Source organism: Alexandromys fortis, unplaced genomic scaffold (assembly GCF_014885135.2).
Source record: "Alexandromys fortis isolate MF-2015 unplaced genomic scaffold, M_Fortis_MF-2015_v1.1 scaffold_127, whole genome shotgun sequence".
Lineage (NCBI taxonomy): Eukaryota > Metazoa > Chordata > Mammalia > Rodentia > Cricetidae > Alexandromys > Alexandromys fortis.
This window is the reverse complement of record NW_026068006.1, coordinates 3,845,915-3,859,235: the sequence shown is the minus strand read 5'-3', so window position 1 is coordinate 3,859,235 and position 13,321 is coordinate 3,845,915. Positions and strand designations below refer to the sequence as shown.

At 40.5% G+C, this 13,321-nt stretch overlaps 1 protein-coding gene across 4 annotated transcripts in view; it reads right to left on the bottom strand.

The window, feature by feature from the left end:
• Positions 1-13,321, bottom strand: part of Inpp4b (inositol polyphosphate-4-phosphatase type II B) — a 696,298-nt gene that overhangs the window by 196,784 nt on the left and 486,193 nt on the right. The window lies entirely within an intron of this gene.

Here is a 13,321-nt window from a genome sequence, read left to right as displayed (position 1 = left end):
AACCACCCAACACAAAGTTCATGTTTAGCACAGAAGTACTGCGGAGTAAAACAGAAGAACTGTCTATGCATACTGGTGTAGACGGCGACTGCTTTCAAAATTTGACTGTGTTCCTAATTTTTAACATTTTCTTCTCAAGAGAGAAAGCAAAGAAAATTGTGTCCCAGCAAACAGAATTGAGGTTGCATAAAGCAGAGACAACGAATTTGTGTAGTAGAGCATCCTAGACAAAAGTAGGGATCTAAAGCAGAAATGACTCATCAAGAACAAAGGGTCAACCTGAGGCGTCCAACATCTTTCTGGTTATTAGTTACTGAAAGGCTCATCTATGTTTAGTGATGATACTGACTTTATTAGTAAGATCTTCACCAGCATATAATAATAAGGCAAGCTAAGGATAAAATTAACAAACCACAAAGTTTGAGGTTTATCTAGGTGTTTTTCCCCTAAACAGGAAAATCTGAAGAATAAATTGTTCCATTACACCATGGAAACTCCACCACTGTGATACTAAGTTTCCCTTTAGCCTCGTGAAAGCAGAAAATGTGCAATTCCAGAGGTCTGGTGTGTTGTAACTTCCATCTAAGCCCTGCTGGCTCGGTGTCTCAGGTTAGACACTAATATTCTTTGCTAATGTTCTATTCTGAAATCTAACTTTATTCTGGGTATTGCTGTTATATATAATTTAATAAGCACCTTCTGAATACCCCTGTGTTGTTATAAGAAGTGTCAGAAAAAGAAACAAGAATATCAATGTAGTTCATCAAAATGCTAATTAAAGAATGAGTAAGTGGAAATGATGCTCAGGTGTGTTACTAGAGCATGGTGATTTCCCTTCTAATAAAGCAAAACATAGAAATTAAGACGTACCAAAAGAAACTGAGTTCTCAGTAGTCCTCATTGTCCGCTATGTTCAGCAAGACCGGTTTTATCCCAGGCTTTTTCAGACCCAGGTCAGCTCAAGAACAATGGCAATGGGTTTTTGATCCTACTGCACGTATTGACTTTGTGGGAGCCTAGGCAGTTTGGATGCTCACCTTACTAGACCTGGATTGAGGTGGGTGGTCCTTTGACTTCCCACAGGTCAGTGAACCCTGATTTCTCTTTGGGCTGACGAGGGAGGTGGACTTGATTGGGGGAGGGGGAGGGAAATTGGAGGCGGCGGTGGGGAAGAGACAGAAATCTTAAATAAATAAATAAATAAATAAATAAATAAATAAATAAATAAATAAAAAGAAACTGAGTAAGACAATTCTGGTGATATTTGTACAACTAACCTCATGTTGCAATAAAATAAACAGTATTCACCTAGAAAGAAGTGTGATTTATTGTTAAATAATATGCTATATTTCTTACTAAGATAAGAAATCTAATGCTTCGTATTAACTTAAAACCAATAAATTAAAGTATCAACTACAGTTTCGAAATCAAAACAGAAGAACACATCAGATATGTGTGTGTGCACGCACACATGCATGCATGCATGTGTACTGTGGCCTGTGATAGGGTAGAAAACTTATATTAGTACCAATTCTGAAAAAGTTTTAAATAATTCATTTTATCATTTTCTGCTTAAATATGTCCAACAAGGTGTTACAAGTCATCAATGGCCTATCTCTGAGCAATACCTGTAGTTAAAGGTTTAATCAGGACTTTTATTGGTATAATGAGTCACCATTTCCCCTGAAATTGATTACCCACTGATTCTTTTCCCCCTGAATTTGATTACCCACTAATTGGTTGATTTTCTGGTATGGGAGGTCCTTCTGTCTATGTGTTGCTTTTATTGGTTAATGAATAAAGAAACTGGCTTGGCCTGATAGGGCAAAGTAGAGCTAGGTGGGGAAAACTAAACTGAATGCTGGGAGAAAGAAGATGGAGTAGAGAGAAGCCATGGAGCCACGGCCAGAGACAGACACAAGCCGCCAGCTGGAGCCTTGCTGGTAGGCCACAAGCCTCGTGGCAAAATATAAAATAATAGAAATGGGTTAACAAAAGATATAAGAGCTAGCTGGCAATATGATTAAGTGGTTGGCCAAGCAATGGTTGAAATAGTTTAATTTCTGTGTGATTATTTCAGGTGTCTGAGTGGCCAGGAAAGGAACAAGCAACCCCCTACAACAATTTCCCCCTGAAATTGATTATCCACCACAGATATCTTTTAATTCCCAGAGAAGTGTTTGAACATTTTTGCTTGAACATAGTAAGCTTGTCTAATTTTAGGAAATGTGGTGCTTGTGTGTAACACCCTGGATTTCTCTCTCCACTAACACACACATTCCAGCTGCAGACTGGAACACCTGGTAAAAAGGTTTGTTCTCTTGTAGAGCTGAGTAATAAGAGGATCTGTACCCCAATGTGTGCAACAGAAGAGTGCCTGAGGGCTGGGTTTGCAAATCATGGACATTTTGTTTCTCACATTTGTGACTTAGTCCTTCTTTTCCAGACTGGATTTTGAGAGATGATGAAGGTAAGGTGCCCAGCCACTGCCTTACAAAGGTCTCTACTTCTCCACTTGGACCTGGTGAGAGCACAGCAGGAGGCATGGATAGAGTCTCCATGGCCAGCACATTTAAGGCAATTCTCTCCAGCAATGTTGCTGAAGTGGATAGAAAGACTGGGACACAGGCCAACGATCTATCTTGGCGTCTGTATTTCAGGAGTGTGTGAATGCTCGCAGCACCTATAGGAGCTTAGTGCTGCTGTGAAATTTAAATTCCTAATGGTGGGGAACGGATGAATCCCTGTCGCATTACAAGAGAGCCATCTCAGAATGCTAAGGAAGAATAGACAATGCACAAGTGTGTGTGTGTGTGTGTGTGTGTGCGCGAGCGTGTGTGTATGTGTGTGCGTGTGCGTGTGGGCATGTGTGTATGTGTGTGTGCGCACGTGTGCGTGTGTATATGTGTGTGCGTGTGTGTGTGCATGTGTGTATGTGTGTGCATGTGTATGTGTGTGCATGTGCGTGTGTGTGTATTTCCGATTCACTGATCTTTTGTTCCCTTTTGAAGTATCTGACTGCTTACTCAATGACTTGGTTGTCATTTGTGTTTCCTACTTTCTCCCCAGTATCAGTGGTTCTCAACCTTCTAAGGGGCAACACTTTAATACAGTTGCTCACATTGTGGTGACCCCCCCATCCATACAATTATTTTTATTGCTACTTTGTAACTGTAATGTTTGCTACTGTTATGAATCATAATGTAAATATCTATGCTTCTTATGGCTAGGTGACCCTCATGAAACGGTTGTTAGATGCTCCCAAAGAATTCACAACCCACAGATTGAGAACCACTACCCTACAGACTTCTTAGATATTAAGCGGAATATAAGGAAGGCTCTTGCTAAAACTACTGACGTTAGAATCCTAGTTTTAATCCCGCCCCCCCCCCAATCACTTTACATAGGCAGCGCTTTGAAGTTCTTAGAAGTGCACGCCCCCATTTGAGATTTGTGACTCACAGAGCTGGATCAGGTTATATACTAAAGAACTGAATCCATGATACCCAAGCCTGTTTCATCCTTTATTGAACGAAAGTACAATGTACATTTTGGGGTCTTAGTTGTTCTACAACACGTTTACACCCAGAGTACAGCCATCAGCACGCTTCTTAGTTGGACAAGCCACAGTTCATGAACCTAAAGGTTGTTTCAAAACAACATGTCTAGAGATAGATGTTTTATTTTGTTTTTCAGATTCAGGACTAAACCCAAAATTTCCTTTATTCTTTATGCCATTCCACGATGCGTTCCAAATGCATTAGAAATAGTGTGGCCAGTCCACCAGCATCCATCCTCAGACAGCAGCTAACGCTGTCAACTTGTTTCTCCTCACTTGGTTTTTCTAAGCAACAGTAGCTTCCCCAAACTCAGCATGAAAACCCTACTAGATGCTAACTTTTGAAAATGTATCATTATCTCTTCAAATATATATTGAAGAGCGTTATGGACTAGGAACCAAGAGACCCCAGTTCTACTCCCAGCTCAGCTACAGATTAGCTCCTTTTGAGTTAAGGCACACCACTCTTCTGGGTTCAGCTTAATTCACTGGAAAATAGAGTTCAAAGTGCTACTGAAAAAGAAAGCCCTCTAAGCCCCGTGCTCTGCTGACTTCTGGTCCCCTCCACACATGCAGGTGAGCAGCCAGCGTGTTGACACAGATGTGGGAAAAACGCCAGGCATGATCCAGCCTCCCCCTTATACCTCATCAGCCCACCGTCTACATTTACCACCAAACAAGCCAAATACCTGCCATACTTGGGGAGTAACTAACAACAAACTTGACTGAAACAAATGCAAAGGTAATCCCAGTACATCCTAGTAATTCATGTGGCAATGCAATGAGGCTGGAGTATTAAACACCCATGTGCTTGGAGAGAGACCAAGTGCTTTTATGTGCACAATGCCAGCTCAATACCACCAGGAAAAGCACGGGAGAAGAAAAAGAGGGATAAGCTACGCCCCCTACAGCATTTCCATCAGAGCATCAAGTTTCCTTTCCATCATCAAAGGGACTTAAATATTTAATTGTGACAAGGTGTGGAAGGGAAAGAGCGAGGGGATTTCATACAAATGTATATGCCCTTCCATTTTAGACGGCCTTCTCACCTAGGCTTTCAGAGATATGGAGTACAATAGTGATGGGCGTCTCAAAAGTCTGACTTTAAAATACAGTCCCTAATGCTTCCTAACGAAATATTCAGTCTCACGGGCTGAACTACTGAAATCTACACATATTTTTCGAAGATAGAAGGAAATGTAAAACAGTCTTTTAATAACACATATTCTCTAAGTTTTTTTCTTCCTACCTGTTTTGCCATCCTTTAACAGATCAAAAAGAAATGGAAAAGAAAAGCGCTTTCTGAAGATGTTAAACATCAAAATGTAAACAACGCCTCTCCTCTGGAAATGCCACTGCCATGCAAACCAAGCAATGTCTCTGTAAACATCCAGGGGAAAGTCATCATTAGCACTGTCAGGCTGTGTGAATATCAAGCAGTTCTGGTGTCATACCCAGGGATTTGCAGCCGCGAGACAAGGCTGTGCATCTAAGGCATCGAGACAAGCAGCTAGGAAATGAAAATCTCATCCGGACAAGCAAATAAACAAAGGCCATATGTAGCAGACACGGCGAGTCTTTCTGGTGCATATTATTATGCTGTTAGATTAAGCCAGGGAGCATGGAAGTGAGAAGTCCATGTAGGTACAGATAACCGGCGACATCCGTATTCTGTATGACATTCCTGGATATTCAAAGCCGCGGAACTCTTGCATGCAAGTATTTAAACAATGGGTCTCAGTCTTATAGCCTACACACTATTATGTCACCCTTGGGATTTGAATCCTTCCTCTTTATGAATTCACCCCGAGAAATACCATGGGATTCGACCTCTCTTCTATGAAGCTCTAACACAATCCAACATATCCGGCCGGGCCCCAATTTCCCAGCCTATAGTTTCTAATACCCTTTCTCTTGATTTCATTAGTTTATATTCTATGAATTTTAAACCAAGCCCTCATGTATTAAATCCAAAGTCACTCATATAAGTAGAATTCATTTCTAAAACCCAAGCCCCAAATATCCTATTTCTACCTTTGCTCCACTCCAATCTGTCACCAGGTTCCAGTGTTTTTCCTCCTGGTGTCTCTGGCAGGTTCTCCAGAGCACATTGCAAGCAGCTTCATCTCTTCCCTCTAGTTCTACCCCAAGACCCTTCCTCTCACATCCAGTCCACACCAGGTCCTTCCTCTGACGTCCCATCCACACCAGGTCTTTCCTCTGACATCCCATCCACACCAGGTCCTTCCTCTCCCATCTGCACCAGGTCCTTTGCCCTTACCCTTCTCTTTATTATTTTGTTTTGCTTCTTACATTAAAAGTCCTTATCCATTGTCCAATCGAAACTATAGAGTCTAACCAATATAGTCTGTCTTTTCAGGCTTTATAACAGGAACTGCCAAAGTTTATGGAAAACTGAATTTTGATTCATAATGACGTATCTCATCACTAAACAAGTGTTTCTCATTTTAAAGACTCATTTGTGTGTATATGTGCGCCTAAGTGAAGATATGATATAGATAGAGATAGTGAATTTGTGTGTATGTGTGTGCACTGCATGTGTGCAGTACTCCCAAAGGCTGGAGGAGAGTGTAGGATCCCCTAGAACTATAGCTATAAGCAGCTACTAGACAACTGATGTGGGTGCTGAGAACCTTGATCTTCTGCAAAAGCAGCACGTTCTCTTAAGAGCTGAGCATCTCTCAGGCCCTTAATCTGTTTTTGAGAGAAGGTTTCCTGTATCCCAGGCTTCCCTTGGACTCACTATGTTATCAGAGATGACTATAAACATCTACCTTTCCTGCCTTCTCCCCTCAAGTTCCGTGGTTACAGAAGTATGCTACAGTGCCTGGTTTAAGAACTACTGGGATCATGCTGGACAAACACGCAGCATTCGGGACACACCCCTAGTCCCAGAATCCTTAGAGCATGGTTTAGTGGAAAGCACAGTGACTTTGATGAGCATGGGGTTCTGTGGCTACCACAATGGCCTGCTGTGCAATGAATAACTGTGATTACGAATGGGCAATTGGTCTCTGGTGAAGATCTCCCTTCTATAGAACATGAATATTGTAAACATCCTGATTTATGTTGGCAAAATCAAAAGTTCTTGAGAGTGAGCATAAGTATGCTTTATCATGCAGTTATGAGAACTATTGGCACAGTTGTTATATATATTACATATATGTTATAGAATTATTTTATGTATTATGTTATATATTATGACAGAATTATTGTTATGAAGCTTGGGCTATCAGAAAAGCACATAATAGAAAATTTGGGCATCTGTGTTTCAGACTCAGGGGTTTATGAATTGTTACTAAAAAGGTGCCAATCAGATATGAGAATTCTACTGGCACAAATAAACAAAAGCAAGTTTTACTCTATTCAATTAAAATGCACGATAAATTTCACATGAAAAGCTGTTGGTTTTATGATAAGTGTGAAGGATAAATGATTTCCTTGAATTTAAGTATATTGATCAATAGGGTGAGGATATAGGTTGACTTATTAGGATGCTTTTGTGGGAATTTGAAGCAACTTGAAAGTACACTGAAGTTAACAGGATGTTATAATTCGCCAGCTGAATTGCGGTGGGAAGCCATGTGGAGGGCTATTGTACGAACACACATTGAATAAGCTATAAAGTCAGTGCAGAAAGCATGACCACTGCAGCGTTCGAGGAATTTAAAAGTAAATAGCACCAGGCATATGAGACGAGAAAGTCAGAATCTCAAATATCAACAAACCAGCAGCTATGAGCTTCCATTTCCCTTCTGATTTTCTGTAACCTAGACTAAACATAGTCCCATTCCCAGAGATTAACCTTAGTGTAGACAGAGTCCAGACCTCTAGAGTTAGCTCAGGATACAGAAGTTAGGACTCCTGATACTCCAAAATCAAGGGTCTTCTCTCTTAAATCTCTCATGCTGTAGGACCACGTAATCTTGCCATGACCGTGGTGGGGAGCAGCAATGAAAGTGGATGGAACCGGGGCTCATAGGCTGCTCTAACACTCCCACGTCCCTGTAACCTGTGATAGGAGAGCATCTCCAGGTGAAGTTGTGACTTTAACTGTGTGGGACGGTACTCTGTCTCCATCATCTCTCTTCTCCTGTCACGTGGCCCAGGAAGAGGGTGGAATTATACAGAAAAAAATGGGTGAATAATAATGATGGAGAACGAACAAGGGGAAGCTACAGGACACGGAGCAGAGCCAGAGAGGTCATGGAGAAGGAGAAAAGGAAAAGGAGCTCTTAATGCTGTTAGTGGGCTCCCAGTAACAGGCTATGGGTCTGAGGCAGACACATGTACCCGAGACTCTGAGAAGTAATGTAAGAAGTTGGATCATCAGGAAGGCCTTGGTGTGCTTGGATGGCAGATATGAAGGTGTATCCAAAGGACACGATGGCTTGGGAAATGGAAGTGAGAATGCAGGGTTACCGCAGACAAGAGGCTAGCACACCAACATTTAGCCATAAACAATTGTAAAACATAGTTTTAAATATGTTTATAGGAGGTTGACAATAAATATGAAGTTTAAGCATAACTCTATCAAAAATATAGAAGGTAATTATTCCAAAAACCTATTAATACCAGTGATATACATCGAGGTCTAGATAAGCAGACCCACTTGGATGAAGGAATGGGCAATAAAGAATTTCTAAAGCTATCACCTCTCCTCAAGGTGGTCTATAGATTCGGTGTGATATGAACAAAAATCAAAGGACAAATGTTTGGAGACTTCCTTGAGCTGATTTCTGAAATTCAAGGAAAGGCAAAGAAAATAGAACAGACAAAACAACTTTGAGGGAAAAAAAGTGTAAGAGTTGCTGGAACTGACAGCAAGATGCACAGAAAGCTACAGAAACTGTACAGTAGAAAGACAGCGCAGACGCACCAGTGAACACTACAGACAGAAAAGAAAGGCAACAGGCCTAATTGGTTTCTGAAAAGTTATGTGCCAGTCAGTATAGAGAAAAGGCTTTTGAGTAAATGATGCTGAGACAATTCGATCTTTATTTGTGGTAATTAAAAAAAAGGAAAGAAAAAACTCTGTCTGAGCTTTTTAACTTTACTTAAACGATAAAGTAGTCCACGAACCTAAACTTATCCTATAAAAATGATGCCAGGGAAATTGTGAACCAGACTTTGGTAAAGAACATGGGACATAAAATCCATGTCTTATAAAAGGAGAAAATATCAGGATATGGGAGCTAATTGTGGTAAAGCCTGCACTTGGGAAGTGAAGGCAAGAGAATGGGAAATTCAGTAATAGCCTGGGCTAAGTAGTAAGACTATCTCAAAACATCAAAGCCGGGGAGAGATGGCAGGAAAGAGAGATAGGAGAGAGGGGGAGAATGAAGGAAGGAAGGAAGGAAGGAAGGAAGGAAGGAAGGAAGGAAGGAAGGAAGGAAGGAAGGAAGGTCCTGACTGCAAAGTCATCAAAACTAACAATTTCAACTCTGTCAAAGACACTGTTCTAAGAATAAAAAGTAGGGCATGGGGGTGCACGCCTTTAATCCCAGCACTCAGGAGGAGGTAAGCGGATCTCCATTAGTTCAAGGCCACCCTAAGTCTACAGAGCAAGTTCCAGGACACAGGACAGCCAGAGCTACACAGAGAAACTAAAGTAATATTTTTTTTTTTGTCTTGAAAAACCAACGTGAAGATAATGATGATGATGATACTGGTATTTAACTAGGAAATCACTTCCAATGAAAGAGAATTTGAATCTAAAATATACAGAAAGGTCTCAGAACTCTACAACACTGAAACAAGAAAACAAACTAAATCATCAACTTACATAAATTCCAGAACACTTACATTTCAAAAGCAGGGTGTACAGATGGCAAAATCACGTGGAGATGATCTACAGTGGGAGGTTTTGGTGAAAATTAAAACCGCTATAATATGCTGCTTCAACAGCTTAGGCAGCCACGAAGGCTGCACACTGACCGACACCCTCACATAGTGCTGACAAGGACATAGTCCAGCACTTATAGAGCCAAATACGGGCTAAGCTAGAAGCAAAAATCCTAGATATTTATCCTAGAGAAAGGAACACTTGGGATCACTTTAAAAAGAATACATGAAAAGAATCTAACAGCCTAATTCACAATTGCCAGATGATGTAAACACCCCAAAACATTAATATGAATTATTCAACTAACTGTTGTATATCCGCAGCATGAACTATTATTTATCATGAAAAAGAAACTTGATATACACAAAAACTTGCATGAATTTTGGGTATTAGATTGAATCGAGTTGATCTTTAAGGCTGAGTGAGATACTGTTAGATTCCCAATTGCTCACTTTCTACTTAAAAATCAAAACTCTTGTAGAAGAGACAACAGATCGATTGGTGACAGAGGTGGATTTGGGTGGTGATCAGAGCTCACAAGCAGCATGGGTGGGCAGTGTCCCCTGATGGTGATCGGCTCAGCCCATACTCTGATTCTGGTGCTGTTATGCACATTTAGTTGTGTATTAAAACTCACAGAAATGTAAAAAAACACTTTTACTGTAGTGGTTTGTGAAGCTGGATAAATGAGAAAGAAGACAACATTCAACAATCTTCTCTGATAATAAATTAATAAAAACAAAATAATTTAGTGTGGAAAAAATAAAAAAAAATCCCTCATCTTAAAGGGGTTTCTTTTCCCTTTCAAACGAATCTAATATTTAATATTTCCTTGGGATGGCAGACTTAAAGTTTGCATTTTATCTATGTACTATGCTTTTAAAGTAACTAAAGACATTAGAAAACTCATATATGAAATGAAAAAAAAAAAAAAACGCAAGTCATCAAACCAGATAGGAAATTGCTCACTCAAGGACATACAATAAATGTGCCACACTAATGACCCAGGATCAGGGCATTTGTCAAGTGGTCCTCTTCTGCCAAAGAATTCATTGAGACAGAGAGAAAAGAAACTATTGCTGGCCTTTTGCTTTGTTTGTGATGTTTACTTGGTGGTGTTGTTCACTAAAGGGATCAGGAAAGGTAGGGTGGGAAAGAGGGTTCATGTGTGGGAAGAGACTATTGAAAGAGAAGGATCGGTATCAAGAATAGAATTACAAGGGGTGAGTACAGAAGCAGTCATTAAAATCGAGAAATGTAGACTCATTTGAGAAAAAAAAACAACGGGACAGGTGAATGACTTCACAGGTAAAAGTGCTTGTCACTGTGCCTGATGACTGAGCTTGTGTCCTAAAGCTCACACCATGGAAGATTAGATCCTATTCTTAAGTGTTGTCCTCTGAGGTCAACAGCAGTGTTGTGACATGCATGAGTCTACACAAAAACACACACACACACAAACTAGAAAATATAAAAATAAAATCTAAAAGAAAAAATAAGGTTGGCAGAGTTTTGTTCATTGCAAAGAACTTTTCATGTGAATGGCTTTCAAAAGTTACAATGGCAATCAAAATGCACTTAGATACTAAAAACTATACATGACAATCTTGGAGAATTGGAGCACTCGGTTATTAAATGTTGATGATAAGACTATTCAACATTAAGGTTTGAGGTACATAGTTTTAATCGAACTTTTTATATGCTTTTGAGTTTCATGTCAGCTTCTAATAGTAGGAAGGAGTACAAGAGATTTCTCTAAGAATGCCAGAACCAAAAGGTCAGAATTATGGTGTGCGAACATGATTTTAAAGTATAATGTATTTCAAACCTGTACAGGCAGAAATTCAATGCGTTTTAAATTATAGGAGACATGTTCTTTGAGACTGAACAGCTCTCATGACCTACATTCTCTTGCTTAATTGCTTCTGGATTTGTTTTAAATTCTTCTGTGACTCACTAATAAAATCTTCCAGCTCTCCAAATGACATTTTCTGTTCTCTTATAACTTAGCAACATCTCCCACCAATAATACTTTGAAATTCATAAACATTCTATAGAAACATAAAAATGATGCAAAGTTAATAGGAAATTGTCATTACTTAAAAACATTTGCTATCTGTATGATTAATCACTATTCCAGTCACAGGAATGAAACACAGCAAAGCACAACAAGGCTTATCCTTGTGGAAATTCCATTCTAGAAACAAACATGCTATATATTAGAAGGTCAGATCCCTGGAGGAAAAGCAGTAAGTATAGAAGGATTGAGAAGTGCCATGTTGGGGTTGTGTCCTTATAATCAGGGATGGATTAATGTCTCTAAAGTAACATTTGAACAAGCACAAAAAGGAAGAAGAGACTGAGCTGTTCATCTCCCTGGAGGAAACATTCCAGAAAGCAGAGAGTTCAAAGGTTGAGAAAGTTAACGGTGCTGCCATGTTTTAAAAAACAGCAGAGATGCCAGGGCACTAGGGGAAAAGGACTAAGAGATCTGTCTTAGTTTCATGGCCATTTCTGTGACCCAATATCCTGACCAAAAGTAACACTGGGGAGAAACGGTCAATTTGGCTAGCAGCTCCAGGTTATCATTATGGGGAAGTCGCAAACTTGGGACCTTTGGACAGTCACACTGTGTCCATGGTCAAGGACAGAGAGAGGCCATGTTGTGTGGGCACATGCCTTTAATCCCAACACTTGGGAGGTAGAGGCAGGTGGATCTCTGTGATTTCTAAGACAGCCAGAGATACACAGAGAAATTCTGTCTTGAGAAATGAAATAAACAGACAGACAGACAGGTAGGTAGACAGACAGAAAGAAGAACACAGAGAAATAATATGTACCAAGGCTGCCTGCTCTCTCTGTCTCTGTCTCTTTTCTTTTCACTCTTCGTCGCTAGCTAAGCTAGGACCTAGCCTAGGGAATGGTGCTACCCATAATGAGCTGGGTCTTTCTATATCAGGTTACCAAATCACTGCTACAGACATGCCCACAGGCCAGTCTGATCTAGACAATTCCTCACCAAGCCACCTCCACAGACACGCTCATGGGCCAACCTGATCTAGGGAATTCCTCATTAAGACTTTTCTCAAGTGATTCTATGTTTGTCAAGTTGAGAATTAAAATAACCAGCACAAGAAGCACAAGTGAGTTTTACTACAACCTAGCTCATTTTCACAGACTTAGTAACTTGAATCAGCACTCGACTTTCATAGGTTCTGCGGTGGAGAAATGATCAGAGTCCTTTATGAGAGTTTAACCAAGTTGAAGTCAAGATGCAGGCTAGGTTTAACAATCTTTTTCTCTCATGGAGGCTATAGGGAAGAACGTGTTTCCTAAGCATTGGGAGAATGTATGAAGTCCGTGAGTGGCTACCTCACTAGCAGAGGATGAGAACTGAACTGATGGACAGTGGTCCTCCTATCATTTTCCCAGGTTATACCCACACTGCAGGAGCATGAGTTAGAGAGGTTCATGGAAGGATGCATGGAGAGTTTTTACACTGATAGACAACTGGCAGGTACTGGTTATTACGGGTCAGTGACAGCAGATACTCCCTGGAGCACTGCCTAAAACATTGTTAATCTTAACAGGAGGGTAAGAACAAGTCCTAGTGTCTGGAAAAGACGCTGTGGGAAACTGTCAGATTCTCCCAGTGAAACAGAGACCAGATAAATCAGCTGAGAAAGAGGAAGAGGTGAGAACGTTCAAGATTTGAGGAACGGTGTGGCTTAAAGCGGTGACCCAGACAGACAATGGGACTGTGGAGAAATCACAGGTTATACAGTAGTACTGTGCTTTTGTAGAAGATACCCAAGAAATTAGGGCGCATGCTCCCAAATGCAGCCCTTGAACAAGGAAGTCAGCTGCCTCTGTCTGCTCAGTTGCAGAAATGCAGT